General features: G+C 43.0%; 1 protein-coding gene across 3 annotated transcripts in view; it reads right to left on the reverse strand.

Annotated features, from left to right (window-relative positions):
• LOC100773370 (dedicator of cytokinesis protein 1) overlaps positions 1–15,869 on the reverse strand; it is a 495,025-nt gene that overhangs the window by 290,476 nt on the left and 188,680 nt on the right. The window lies entirely within an intron of this gene.

The following is a 15,869-nucleotide window of genomic DNA, read 5'->3' on the forward strand; positions in this document are numbered from 1 at the left end:
TAAGTAAAAGAGCCGAGCATCGAGATGGGACAGTGGTGTACAGCCCTTCCTTCCCAGACAAGCCCCTGGAGTAGACTGAAGAGGGAGGAATGAAAAGACAGAAATCAGGGGCAGAGAAATAGTACTGTAAGCAGAAACTTGGGAGTTGAGGACCAGGACAAAGAAGGTTTGTACTTTCATTTGTGGTTTAGTTAAGAACATAGCCAGAATATTCAGAACATAAACAGAAGAGCAACATGGGCTCAGGTTGATGGCAAAATGCAATTCCTAATTGTCTCTTCCAGTTTGGAAAATGAACTGAATCCTGGCAGCACCCACTTCCAAAATGACCTGGCTGTTTACAGCCCCTTCTTCTGACATCAGCTCAGCCATCATTGCCCCCTTTAAGATGAAAAGCAGGCAAGCAGCAGATCCCTGCAACAGGAAATAGATGTAGCTGGTTTTCAGGATTGTACGTTTTAGGATTTACGACATTAATGATACATAAAAGCATGTTTTGCATTAATGTACCGGGGTTTTTTATGGAAGGAAAAAGAAATCACATATAGCTAGGGAAGGGCTCCTCTACACATTCAGAAATACATTCTGTTCTCAAACACACACAGTGAACATTCCCAAGGTCAATAGTTTAATGAGAGACCGGGGAGGTGGGCAGAGGGCAGGAAGAATCAGAAATAACACAAGCCCTTCTGCCCCTGGTCTCCCTGTGGGACACATGTAGGTAGCTCAATCAGGGCATTCTCAAATTCCACTTGGAGCTTCTCCCTTAGGGAGAGACTAGGAGGAATTCCATGTACTGGAGGGAGTATGGACTGGTGCATATTGCCCCAACAACACATCTATGGAGTGTCAGTGAGGGATTCTCCAGATGGCTGTAACTGAGGTTGGAAGAGTCACTCTGATTATGGGCCATGGTATCCCATGGGTTAGGGTCCTGCTCTGAATAAGAATGCAAAAAGTTAAAAAGCCAGATGAGCCAGGATTCCCTGCCTTTTGCTTCCGGTTCCACTGAAATATGAGGTGGTGAGGATTGACAGCTAGAGCTGTTCCTGCCATCATGCCCCACTCCCCAAAATAAACAAAATAAACCTTTACTCCCTTAAGTTGATTCTTGCCAGATATTTGGGCATGAGCTAAAAACAAAAAGGAAACCTAAGTAATCCAATGAGAATATGTGCCTTCACTTGTTGGCACTATATTTTAATAATCATTCCATGTGTGGATGTAATAATGCATAATACAATAAGCACTGCAGGCAGTACTGCTGGACATAATAGCAGGAGCTATGTAGAATTTTGCACAAAGCCAGGGGCAGAGGGCACAGCACACAGAAAGGGTGCTGTCCAAGCCAGCACACTGGCTCCTTTGTGTCTGGGTTTCTGGTGTCATCCTAATTCCCTATCCCTCCCAATGACCCTGATGGGAGAACTAAAGTGTTCCACAGATAGGACTGTGCCCTTTGAGCTTCAGAGACATGCTCCAACATGCCAAGGTATGCTGCCACTCAGGATATGGCACAGATGTGAGAACTGCCCAAAGATAGACCTTCCAAGGGAAACAGTATAAGATTATGCTATCAACAACAAAACAGCCCCAGATGCCTTTGCCATGGAATCTCAATGTTCACAGCTATATCCACCCTCATTTAAGCTTCTGCTGCCTTTCCCCATAAGTAACACCTAGTACACAGCAACCCTCCAAAAAATGTCCCAGAAGGATCCCTTGGAGAATCCTTCACACTGGGTCCTGCTGGGGAGCCCCAATTCAATGCCTCTAGTTGAGCCCTCCTTCCCTTCCACTGGGAACGCATGACCCCCTATGTGCCCAAGTCAACATGGAGCTAGACCTGAGCTATACCTGTCCATCTGGTTACAATCCATGTGACTGCCACCATTCTGGAGGTCATGTGAATTTCCAAGGGATCTCAGATATAAAAGGCAGAACTGCTGAGGCAGTGGTTCTCAACCTGTGTGTGACCACCCCTTTGGGAATCAAATGACCTTTCACAGGGGTTGTCTAAGACCATAGGAAAACACAGATATTTACATTACCATTCATAGCAGTAGCAAAATTACAGTAGCAACAAAAATAATTTTATGGTTGGGGGGTTGTTACAACATGAGGGACTGTGTTAAAGGGTCACAGGATTAGGAAGGTTGAGAACCATTGTGCTAAGGCCTAATGGGTAGAAAGCCCTGTGAGCAGGCCAGCACAGCTAGAGGAAGGATGTGTCTCTTAATGGTTGTCAGAGCTGGCCCTTTAGGCTCTAGAACCAGATATCCTGGCCTAAGTCCCTTCCTTTGGCCCCATTTATGTGTTGCACTGGGAAAGCAGTATTGGACTAAACTGTTCTCAGAGCTAGTAGAGTATGCCAGTTCTGTTTGTCAGTATTGTCTCGGGGTGAAGGAGGCAAGTCTGCATGCCCAGCTCAGGCAGGCAGACACTACCCATCATGTTTGCCTCCCTCACAGGAGCACCTGCCACTCGCCCAGCTCCCAGGTCTTGTAAGCTTCGTCATTTGTCATGTTGCCTGTCTTGGTGAGAAGCAATTCCAAGGACAGTTGGTCATGTTTAAAGTTGTTTCAACCTGGATTGGAAGACTTACATTTGTAATTCCATCCTCAGAAGGCAAGACAAGAGGACAGTTGTGAGTTCAAGTCTGTCTGGGTTACTTAATGAGAGCCAGGCTAGCCTGGGTTACATTGTGTCAAGAAACAAAATAAAAATAAATAAATCAAAAAAATAGAACATTTCTCTTTGCTCAGCTCCCCAAGGAAATGAAAAGTCATTGGCTATCCTTCCTGACAGATGAGTGTCAAGCTGTGCAGGGAAAATGGGGTATACAGTAACTGTGAAGAAAGAAGATGGTGTCTGAGGGAGGACTCGACACAGAGTACTCCGCTGAGCCACTAGGAAAGATCAGCAGGGCCAACACCACCACTACCAGAAAATTCCCTGTGCATTCAGTTCCACATCTGAACACAGATGGACAGACCCACCAGACAGATCAGTAGGTCTGCAAGATTTCCAGATGGCCAGAAGTCACCTTGTCCAAACCAGGGAACTGGGACAGACCTCCAAGACTAGAGAGTGGCTTGTAGCATTGCCCATCACTACACCATCAAAAACCCAATACACACTCTCAAAGGAAGAAACACATCTTTTGGGGGACCAGAGTCAGAGGCAAAGGAGTTATGCTCTACACCTCCAGGTCCAAGTTCATGGACCACTACAAACACTGACTGCCTAAACTATGTTCCCCCCCCCCCCGAAGTGGAAGGTGAACTCTGTGAGAGCAGTTTCCTGTTCTATTTAACAGGAATAGTCTCAACATATAAACTAAGACCAGAGAGACAGTGTGTGTGTGAGTGTGTGTGTGTGTGTGTGTGTGTGTGTGTGTGTGTGTGTGTGTGTGTGTGTGTGAGTGTATGTGTGTGTGTGTGTGTGTATACATGCTCGAGTGTGTAAGGGTGTATGTATGTGTGTTTGTGTGCCTGTGTGCAGGTTTCTGTCACTTAGAGGGCAGTTGGTTAGTATGTACCTCCACACACAATCATTTCATCTGTGAACCACAGCAATTCGCACTTGCTAAGTGGTGAGGAAGGCCCTGCTGTCCACAGCAGCCCAGCCCCATCCTTGGCAGACAGCTGAAGGACAAACACGCCTCAACAAGAGCACTTCCACCTTCCTGAGGATCTGGTTTAACTGGATGGCTTCCAAGCCAGTCTGGACAACAGCACACAGCTGAATGAGAGGGCATGCTTGTGTGTGCTGACTTCCTTTACTATGCAAGTACATGCAGAGGGCATGAAAACTAAAGTGTGTGTGATTAAAAGCAGATCTACTGCCCAGTACTATTCCCAGGCCTTAATGGACAATAGCTGTTAAAATTATGATCTGTATTATTGTGTGTGATTTATATTGTACCAGGCGAGGCTCTCTGAATGAATGTACACACCAGGAAAATTAATGCCTTGGAAACACCTTAGAATGGACCCACCCACACAGTAGCTACTCTGCTTCCTGCTCCCCAAAGCAGGGCATTGCAAAACTTTTTTTTTTTTTTTTGAGACAAGGTCTATCTATGTAACCCAGGCTAGACTCAAACTCATAATCCTATCTCAGTTACCCAAATACTGGAATTATCAGGACATGCTATACCATATTCATAAAAAACCTTCACGTTTAATGGATCTTTTCCTAGCATGTATTTCAATCTACAGAAGTTAACTGTTCTTATGAAATTTTAAACCATAGTAGAGTCCACAAAGTAAAACCTATGTCATGAATGGAGGTACACACCTGCAGGAGAGGCTTTTACAACCTCTGGAAGCCAAGACAGAAAGCCTCCTGCCACGTAATGAACATTCCCACTGGGCATGTGGAATATCCTGTCACATAGACAGAATCTCATATCTAGAAAGCTAATAAAACAAAACAAATAGCCCGAATCCATTCCCCAGCACAATTTAAAAAAAAGAAGCTTACTTTAAAGGAAAAACACATTTTACATGTTTTAAACCAACCACTGACACATAGCCTTTGGACGTCTCTGGAATGCTAGAGCCCATGAGACTGATATACTCTTATTCGTGACGTGGAATCTGGAAAGGCTTTTGATCAGCTCATCCATATATGTAAAGAAATAATAAAATCATCATGCATGCATGCATAGATGACATTAAAATAGTGTAAGTATTTGGGGAAGGTGAAGAGAATCAGCAAGAAGGGAGAGGGGATACAGAGTATAATGGGAAAGTAAGTTTCAGTCACAGCATGTGACACCCTTGAAGAACATATCACTGCAAAACTCATCACGTTTACCACAAACTTAATTTTAATAAAAATTGAAAACAAAAGCAAGGACCTCTTGTCTAGCATGCATGAAGCCATATGTTCAATCACAACACAGAAAATGAAACAAAACAAAACAAAACAAATAACCATAGAAAACAAAAAGTAGGGCTGAGATGCAGCCAGATTGGTAGAATGTCTGCCTAGCATGCAGGAGGCCCCGAGTTCAATCCCCAGCATCAAATAAAATCAGACATGGTGGTTCACGCTTGTCGACCCGGCATTTGTGAGGTGGAGAGTGGAATTGTTGGCTAGTCTGGGCTATGCGAGACTTCATCTCAAAAAGGTAGAGTAGGGCTGCTGGCAGTGAGGGAAGGAGATTGGAGCCTTGCTGTTAACAGCATAACACTAGAAGTAAATATCTTGGAAGTGAAGAGTGTGAGAGTTACTCCACTACTCCACTCTGTGACTAAACTAAGGCAGCGGGGGTGGGGGGGGTGGGGAGGGAGTGACGACTACACGCACGACTGAATTACACTCTTTGAATAGCTTGCAAATTGTATCTGAATAAAAAATATAGTAATTTGAAGATTACACGAAAATGACAACAATAGCAATGATGAAGTCCACCTGGTTCCTCTGTGGATCTTGGGCACAGTACTTAAATGCTGCAGGCCTCCCATTTTCCTGTCTATGAAAGGACACTGCAGCCGGACACCTCCACAGTTCATCCTGAGAGCTAGGGATGCCATACCTGTGCTTAGGAGGTAGTGAGCACAAGCAAACACCAGCTCTTACAGATGACAGAAATGGTACAATGCAAAGTCTCCTCAATACAAGATTTGTTATCACCAGTACTTTACAGCTGCACAATCCAGGATGGTGGTCACTGGACAGGAGGCTGAACTGGTGCATCAAAAGAATAGGATTTATAATTGGATGCCATTTGTTTATTCTTTCAGAATTTCATATGTGCAAGCTATAAGATATGACCATATACATCCTATCCCTCCCTCTTCACTATTACCCCCAGCAGCTCTCTTTCCCAACGTCATATCTTCTTTTTGTGATATGAATCGTCTCCGTGGGTTCATATGTTTGAATACAAGATCCCCAGCTAGTGGAACTGTTTGGGAAAACTTAGACAAGTGTGGCCTTGTTGAAGTAGGTGTGGCTCTGGGGGGTGGGCAGTGAGGTGTTAAAAGCCTATACCATAGCCCTGCCTCTTTCTCTGTCTGCTTGCCTGTGGATCAAGATATAAGTTCTAAGACCCTCCAGGCATGTCACCATGCCACCCCTTCCTGCCATGATAATCATGGACTAACCCTCTGAAACTATAAGTGATCCTCCAAATAAAAGTTTTAATTTATGAGAGTTTCTTTCACTGTGGTATTTCTTCACAGCAACAGAACAAGGACAAAGACAATAAGTTCAATTAGCACTGCCCATATGTGCATGGGTGAGGGACATCACTGGATCCCTGGAAAGCTGCCAGGGACCCCACCCTCAAAGAATGACTGACTTTCTCCAGCAGCTAACAATTTCCAACATATCCTCAGTAAGGGGTGGGGCCTGAAGAACATCTCTCCAACCTCTAGGAGAACTTTGGCTGGTCCTTAATACTACAATACCAACTTTCCTGGTAAGATGTACCCATTGGTACAATAGAGGCAACGCTATTATGGAGTAGCTAACTGCTTTCTGATTGGACTTGAGGCCTGTTCAACAGGAGGGAATTTCATGTACTGTAATTCTCCCAGTCCATGGCTGGGAGGTAACTGGCCCTAGAGCAGAAAATTCTATTGCTATTTTGCTAAATGGTCATCTTGTCAAACTGCCTTCTAAATGTATATGTTTACAACCACAGAACTGGATTTAATTATAATAAATGATTTGCAAGTTCAAATGTTTAAAAGTGGTGTTTCATCTAGTTACTGCAAACAACTGTTAAGCATAATAAATTGTATTATACACTGAAAACTAAAGATTGAGGGTCTCTGATAGAGTAAGAATTTAGCATTTAGATTGTGCTATAAGTTACAACACAATGAACTGCTCAGACTCAGCATGGATAAAAGAATATAAAGCATGGCATTAGTGAGTTTTAGATAGAATTCACACTGCAGTAACATTTTGGATAAGATAGGTGACTGACTTGCACTGCTTCAAACTACACTTGCTGAGGTCTAGGGAATTTAAAATGACAACCAAGGCTCTTGTTCTGCTTCTATAGGAAGCACAGGTTAAGGATGAAGGAAGCAGATGAAGAAGAGTTTTGCAGTTCTTCACTTTAATGGATAAGTCAAGGTCACAGTTCTCTGTGACCACTTACCCCATCACAGGAGAGCCCAGGACTTCTTGGTACCCTCTGGAGACATAGCTACAGGAAACATAACTGTCCTATTTTTTCTGCCATATATAGAAACCAAGGAGGCCAGCTCAATCCAGAACACAGGCAAGGGGACAACATTGCTATGGACCCACATTCCATACAAATTGTCATGAGGATGACACCACCCACCTGCCATGCTTTCCCCTCACCATGTCCTGCAATGATCACAGACTCCAATCATTAACATCTGCTCATCTGCAGCTGTGAGGGCCAAAGCCAAGATGATTAATGCTCTGGTAATGGGCACAGAGTAGAAAATATTAATCTTTATAAAAGGTATTCAACAGGCATCATCGGCTTATAAATGTCCAAGCAGAATATCCGTCTACAACCCCATTACAGCTCTACATTAAAATAAGACGCAAAAATGAGAATGAATTTGTCCATTTAAAGCATTCATTTTTATGAACACTGAGTAATGTGCTTCTTAATTTTTAGTTCGGTCACATTAAACAAATGATCCATAAAGTGCATTTAATAACCTTGTGTGTGTTGCATGGAACTGAAAGCCAGAATAACACTTTTAATGAGAATTAAACAGTAAGAGCCATATTAATGGAAAATGCTTGCTATTCATCTTTTATAGACAATCATCTTGTTTTCCTACCATTTAGGAACCCTGTGTCCATGTCCCAATATGCTCAAGTGATTTTCCCTATCTATAGGAGTTTTTCTTTAAGCAGCAGTAGCTCCAAGAATGTATCAGTGCTAGAGGGGAGGTAGAAACCATCTACTGATCTCCAGATGGCACAGATGTGGAGACCAGAAACCTGGTGACAGACACAGTCAGCAACTGTACTGTGAAGCAAAAGCTGAGCCAGCATTAGCCACCTTACTCCCAAGTGAGAGAACTTGGTGGTAAAAAGACCCATTCCTCCTCACATACATGTGGGCATATATAAATGTCAAGTACTAAGCCATCTCCCCAAGAATCATGTTTAAGTAAGAAATTATGACACTGGGCAGTGCCAGGAGAAGAAAGCACCAGCAAATTGTCCTTGGTACAACAGTGTTCTTTTTGGAATTCTAAGTTTGGTGATCTGCAGGACTCAATCTACTCATATACCCAGCCCAGCGTTTCCACCCCTGACAGCTGGGCAGTACCTTGTACTGTATTCTGATCAGAACAGTGTTACTTGCCTGTGTGCTAAAAGGATCAGAAATGTGGCAATCTGTGATTGAGCCTTAAGGTACCTAGTGTCATGGAATTTTAATTGAGAGGATGACAGAGCAAGTAAGAGGCTTTGGAAATTGCAAAGATAAGCAGAGAATCATGGAGACTGTCAAACAAGGGAGAGAAAAACTCACTGAGGAATGGTGATTGCTACCCAAACTGATGACCAGAATCCTATCCCCAAGGCCCACAAGGTTGAAAGGGAGAACTGACTGTCACAAGTAGTCCTTTAGTGCCCCCCGACGCACACTGTGGCATGCATGTGCATACACACATAGAATAATAAATAAAGGTTAAAAATGAATTTTAAAAACTTGTCAAATGTATGTCTTCCATGTATGGGCAAGAGACCTTGCAGAGAAGTCATGTTTAATAAGACCACTGGGCAGGAGACCCTCTTGAACTTTGAGACTGGTGAAGTACAACAGGAAAGTTGAAGTTCTAGTAGAATTGCTGTAAGGCATGATGTATCCTCCGGTAAACAGAAAGAAAAGACAATGAAAAGGCTATAAATGACCCTCATGTCAATACATGAAAAAACCACAGACTGAAAAAAATGGCAGGAAGGATAGTCTACTACCTAAGTCAAGAGAAGCAGGTCAAAGAGGTGGCTTGCTGGTTTGACAAGGAATTCTATAATTGTGTTTGCCTGTGGGAAGAACCTCAACACATGGAAGAGAAGAAAACAGATGCAAGATATATGGTTTGGCACGGGAGGGGAGGGTCATGCTGCTAACTGATCTAGTAGATGTCCACAAATACAGCACTTGGTCAGAGTGGTTCTGACACATACCACTCTTGGTGGCTCTAGAAAACAGAGGTGTGTGTTAAAAACATGTAGGTGAAGGCAGGCCATCATGTGGGAAGGTCTGTGCCCTTGAAGGCAGATCTAGGTAGTTGCTATGGCAGGATAGAGTCATGACACAAAATACTGGCAGGTGCAGACTTGGGCTTTCCACTGTGCAGGACATCATTTTATACAGTAAGAACTGAACTCTCAGGGCCTAGAAAGAATCAAGAGCTGTAGGGCTGAGGGATTAGCTTTCCTGGTACCTGTTGACGGCATGATTAGGTATGAGACAAATGGGGACAGCTACTTCTTAGACTGCCCTGCCTACATCAGCATTAAACTGCAGAGGCAGGAGCCTGCCTAGAGGTACACTCAAAGTAGAGTCAACAGAGGCTAATATTTAGATGAACAACAACATAAGGAACTGTTGGTTCTAGAAATCTGATCACAAACTACAACCCCCCTACTACCACCCCACAGAAAGAAATGAGAAAAACTATTAAAACCCCATGAACAAGAGAACAACAACTGTATGATTTATTTATGCTTAATTTAAAGATGTGTTCATTTATCCATTTATTTGTATTTTTTTTTCCTTGCTTCACATAGCGTTGAAGTAAATTCAGCTTTCCGAGAGAATTAGTCATGCAGTGGGCGTGAAACAGTTTAAGCAGTATGGATGAAGGATCTGAAACAAGCCAGAGCCTTAATCAGCACCATGGTGGTGGACAGCTCCCTGCCTGGGCATTTGCTTACAGACAGGGTTTCTTATTTAACTCTGATGCCCTCATCTGTAAATTGAGTTAATTAGTCTTTTCCAATTCTGCATTTTTACGTTGATGACTTTGAAGGGTCTCCAAGGAATCAAACTGGCTAACCAAAAGTCCTGAGCACTTGGTAGGTGATAAATAAATGATGGTGGACTTCAAATGGGTATAATTAAGCAACTCCCGTATTCAATAAGCTTTTTCTAAAAGTGTATAATGCTGTAACAAGTGGCCTCTGGAAAAACACACATAATGAAAGATAGAGGAGAGACCTACAGAATGAGGGATGGAAAAGGTACTGGATAACAGATCAAGACTGAACATATCCTTGAGGCATTGGGGGTGGGGGCGACAACATGGAAGAGAGATCGATGTTTATATTCCAGCATTATTTAAAAGAGTTAGTCTTCAGGGTTCACAGCTGGCAACATTCATTAGAAGTCATCAGCACAGCTATCTAATTAAAGTGTTCCAGAATGCCGTACGAGTGGGACATTAAGTGACTGTGGCAAAATTAGCCCCAACCCCAATTCTTCCTCTGTGTACAACATCTATCAAGTTAACAAAACTACTTGGGAATAGCTCTGAGTTTAAGATCTGTTTTTTCACAGTAGAAAAACTCAAGAAATATTGTTTTGATTTGCTGAAGGATCAAAGAATTAAAACAATATATTTTATTACAGTTTTGCATTAAACAGGTTCTCCTGTGTATGGCCTGAAGAAATAGAAATTGATTTGTATAGATAGATACTTTCTACTTAGGGTTTGGCTACTTCGAAGAAACTGTGACTTCAGTATTTCCTAATACCAAAGTCCTGATAGGTATGTGGGCATCCATTGCCCAAGGCCTTAGAAGGGCTGCTGTGACTAATGCCCCCACCATTAGCAAAGAGCTTTACTCCATTTGATCACTGGGAGAATTATTCACCTTGAAAAGAAGAATGAAACACATCATTTAAACTCCTTTGCCCTGAATTTTAAAGAGGCTTCCTATTATTCAAATCTGAGGACAAATGAGTTTCCATAGGGCAGGAGAGCCCCACTGGAAAGGGGTCTGCCCTTAGTTTGATTTCTGTGGCTGTGATAAAAGACTCTGACAACAAGCCATTTGGAGAGGAAAGGCTTTATTTACCGTATACTTACAAGGTACAGACCATCATCGGGGCTATCCAGGCCATCAGGGATACCAGGGCAGGAACTCAAAGCAAGAACCTGATGACAGGATGGTTTGCTATTTCACCAAGCATTACCTCTAACCAGGAAATTCATTCACAGTCAAGGGAATGCAGCAGGGACCATAGAGGGTGCTGCTTGCTAGCTGGCTCTTACTCAGGCTTATCCTCCACTCATCCTTAGCTAGCTTTCTTCTATAGCTCAAGACCATTTTGGTAAAGATGGTGCTACCCACAGTGAACTGGACAGTCCTTAGTCAATTAATAAACAAAATAATCCTCCATAAACAGGACCACAGGCCAGTCTGATGTAGGCAATTCTTGACTCAAGGCTTTCCTCTAAGTTGACTTTAGGTTGTGTTCTGTTAACAATTATTTACAGAAGGCTAGGACAGGATGCTAAAGGGAAAGAACTATAAGATGACCAGGGTTTGAAAGAATGGCTCCCTTCCTACTCCTGCTCACAGCAAGAGTTCAGCCACCAGGAAAGCAACAGTCATAGCTTGCTAAGGAATAACAGATCTATAAAAAGATCATCCACTGGGGTATTAAAACACTACCAAGACCAAGACTTACTACTACACTACACAGATACCATCAAATGTCATTCATCCAATCTCACACTACCCTCTAAAATCAACCAAACACATACGAAAGGAAAAACACCGAGCAAGCTGTAAAATGAAAACTGTCAATCACCTAGGCCACTGTAAGGGTAGGAACATGAAAAGACTATGTCTGGAAAAACAAGGAAACTGTTCCATGTTAATCAGAACAAACTTCCTCATGGTCTAGGATGCAGAGGAGCAGACTTGTGCGGACAAGGAGGAAAGCTCCAAAGAGAGCCTCCCCTCCCCTCAAAAGCTCCCTGTAAGCACAGGTTGTGCTCATGACTAGCCACATGGTGATGCTGCTAGTCAGGTGGACCCACTTTATCCCGGTTCCTATACCATCAATGTGAACCAATTCTGTGGGCCTAAATCCTATAGCCAGTGTTCTGATGTTTAATTTAATTACACCAGAACTTTTCATTTCTATAATAGGATTTAAGCTTTGAATTTCCCAGCTTTCGTCAGATATGTGGGCAACAACATAATCACATGGGAACAAAGCCACAAATGCACAAATTATGAGACGTCGACCTTCCTTCTCTTTGTATCTTGCTTTGAGAGTCTGCTCACTCCACACCACAGATGATACCCAAGAGTCATCATTCTGAGCAGCACATAATCTGTTTAGCCAGCTTTCAAGTAGGCAAGTCACATCGGAGACCAGGCTCGGAAGCCATTACCACCCATTCACTGGCTCTCATGCACAGCATGCTAATGAGCCCCAGGCCCTTCACCTCAGCACAGGAGCAAAAACAGGACATCCAAGGCAGATAGATGGGGGATGGATGGAGGAGGCCAGCACAGGGACCACACCTAGGCTATATATCCTCAGTCAGGAAGAATGCCATCAACTGAGGAACTGCTACCTATGCAAACATTTTAGACTCTTGGATTTGCTTCAGAGTCTGACTATCATTCCACTTTGATGGGTAATGGAGGCATAAGTGTATGTTCAAGTCTTCTCCCCACTGGTCTATATTCTGGTAATTTCCCACGCCCCCTTTTCCATATGAAAGCATACTGAATCCAGACACAGCTCTATCCTCCCATATCTGGCTTGACACCATGCTATCCTTAAGCCAAAACAGAATACAACAAAGAAGGTTGGTTGCTGAGCAGAGGCTATTTGACACTGTTCCCCGAAGGGGCAGTTTCATAGAGGCTGGGGCCCAGCAAAACTTCTTGCGCCAAATGACCCATTTCCTCTCATAGCCCAATAAGCCCCCACTGAGTACATCTTCTCTTTCCTTGTCTGCAAATGAGAAAAGTGATGAAAGAAAGCAGAAATAGCCACTGTGCCACCTGCCTGAGTCCACAGGAACCCGATTCCAGTGTAATAAGAGTGCAGGACTCACTGAGGTGAAGCAGGATTCTTGCTGCTATGTACTGTCTAGTTATCACCCACATGCATGCTGACCATAGGACTGGGCCAAATTTCAACTCCTGGAAACACAGCCCCACTGACTATCTGTACAAGCGTGTTCCTTGCCCCCAACACCCCCCCCATAGCATAGCTTAAGCCAGCACAGAGTACAATCCTTACTGGCAGAAGATGTGATCTGCAACCCCTCGAAAGTGCAAATCTATAAATATGGCCACCATTCTGAGGAACCAGGAACAGATCTTCAAGGCTGCTTGTACCTATGTTTTTCCAGAGAACAATCTTTATCAGTGCCTAAACTGAACAATTTTCTTGTTCTCAGCTAAGTTTCAGAACTGGAGACAACTTCTTTCATGGTATGAGGCAACAGAGGCTGAACCTACCCTCTGCCCTGTAGCTCCCAGTGACTTCAAGGATTCCATCACTGGTGCACCAGGAGCACACCAAACACAACAGTCCACAACAGTGCAGCACATTCCACAGTCCACAACAGGGTAACACAGTCCACAGAGCAGGCAGCAAAGCCAACTTCTACAAAGTTCTAAGAATCAGGACCCAAGAAAGACAAGAAAGCATAAAAACCAGAGCTACCATATCTCATCCAAAAATACCTTGACTTTAAATATTAACACAAATGTTGCATGGACTACTTTATAAAAGTAATGGCATCTTTGTGTGAATAGAGCAGCCAGAGGATTTCAGCTGTTCATCTTTCCTGAAAAGGAGAGAAGGCAGCAGTTGGCTGCTCAGGAGAAGGACAGAGCCTTCAAATGAGAAAAAATGGTGGCCTTCTATGCTATCTCAACCCAGAAAGATTCTTATCACCCAAAGTGGATGGATAAGGGAGTATTCATATTGGTCAAAGCATTCTAAACAGCTTGGAGGTAGCCATGCAGTGTTCAAGATACATTCAGGAAGCTGATTACAATATAAATGACAGATGTTGGTTGGCTGCAACACGAGAAGCTCCCAACTGATTTTGTCTTGGTCTATGATTATTTGGATTTATATACTGCATACATCTTACTATTAGGCTGTGTACTACTTGGTATGGACATCAAAATTCCAGTCAGGGCTGGAGAGGTGGCTCATTCAGTAAAATGCTTGCCTTGCCAGCATGAGGACCCAACACCCACATAAAAAGCTTGGTATGGCCACATATATCTGCCAATCCCAGAACTGGGAAGACAGAGACAGCAAGCTATCTGGGGGTGTCAATGAACAATATAATGGAAGAAACAAGTAGTAAGTTCAGTGAGAGACTGAAGGTCTCAAAAACCAAGGTAGAGATTGATGGAGGAGGACATCTGATTTTGACCTCTGGCCTCTACATTCATATATACAGTTTCATGTGTGTGTGTGTGTGTGTGTGTGTGTGTGTGTGTGTGTGTGTGTGAGAGAGAGAGAGAGAGAGAGAGAGAGAGAGAGAGAGAATTATGACATTATACCTAAAAGGATTATTTGAAAGGATAATATCAACTCATTATGAATTAAAGCCATTTATTTATATGCTACTTGGTTCAAAGAAGACTCGAGACAGTGTATGAAAAACAAGAGTGGAAATAAATAGTGCAGCTGAATGGGAAGATATGTAGCCATCCAAAGAGCCAGACTGAGCCTAGCACCAGGCATTAGCAGCAGGGTCCCGTTCAAGCTTCCTAGTAGCTGAATAAAGAGAACAAATTCCAGGGAGGTGGAGAATTTTCTGTGAGACATATCCCCAGGCAGAGTTCTGCTTAAATTTTTTTTTTTCTGAAGATTGTGTATTTAGGTACTTATTCAGCTTGAGCCACATTTGCATGCACAAGTTTTGCAATAAAAATCTCAGAAGACATGTAAATAAGGTCTTCCTCACAGCAACACTCAGGGAAGGTCGAGGACAGTTCACTGGTAATTTACAGAGTGCCTGTCATTCATTGACCATAGACACTCACAGACAGTGTGGAGAACAGGAGTTGTGGGAAGCAGAATGCTATGAAAACCCAAAGCAACAAATGAAGCAGGGAGGGTGTGGAGGAAGGGTCCTTAGGCATGGCTGTGCGCGCGCGCGCGCGCACACACACACACACACACACACACACACACACCCCTCATGGTAATTATCACAAAAGACTCCAACAGAGGCTACTGCAAACATACAAACATCCATGATGGGTCACAGTAATTCACCCTTGCCTTGGGTCCTGGCAACAGCTTTGGGCAGAATTTAATTCAAATCCCACAAAGATGGCCCCAGAATTCCTGGGAATGGTTTAGAATAGGTTCCCATGGCCCTTGCACTGTGGTCCAACAGGGATTTCTCCTTAACTTTATAATATCATTGAGCTCAGGGTAAACATATTACAGCATTTTTATGGTGAAATCTCTTTTGGTCCTAAAAACTTAATATTTTTTGGAGACAGGTTCTTGCTATGTAGCACAAGCTGGTCTAGCTTATACAATTCTCCTGCATCAGCTGCCTATGTACTGTCACATTTTTGTTTGATCTACATCTCTAATTTTAAAATGCCTGTAAATACTCCTAAGATTATTCTTAAACTGTAATTTCAGGATTCATGCCTGAAGGAATTTAAATCATTCCATCTCTCTGTTTCCTTTACAAAATTTCAATATGTTTCTTTTCTATGTATACATGTTAATTTATGTCAAATTTATATAATTTTTGTGTGTTTTGTTGTTTTCAAAGTCTCTCACATAGCCTACCATGAACTAAAACTCACCATGTATCTGAGAATAACCTTGAACTCATGACACTACTTCTTCTACCTGCCAAGTGATAAGCCTTATA

The sequence above is a fragment of the Cricetulus griseus genome, chromosome 3 (assembly GCF_003668045.3).
Source record: "Cricetulus griseus strain 17A/GY chromosome 3, alternate assembly CriGri-PICRH-1.0, whole genome shotgun sequence".
In the NCBI taxonomy this organism is placed as follows: domain Eukaryota; kingdom Metazoa; phylum Chordata; class Mammalia; order Rodentia; family Cricetidae; genus Cricetulus; species Cricetulus griseus.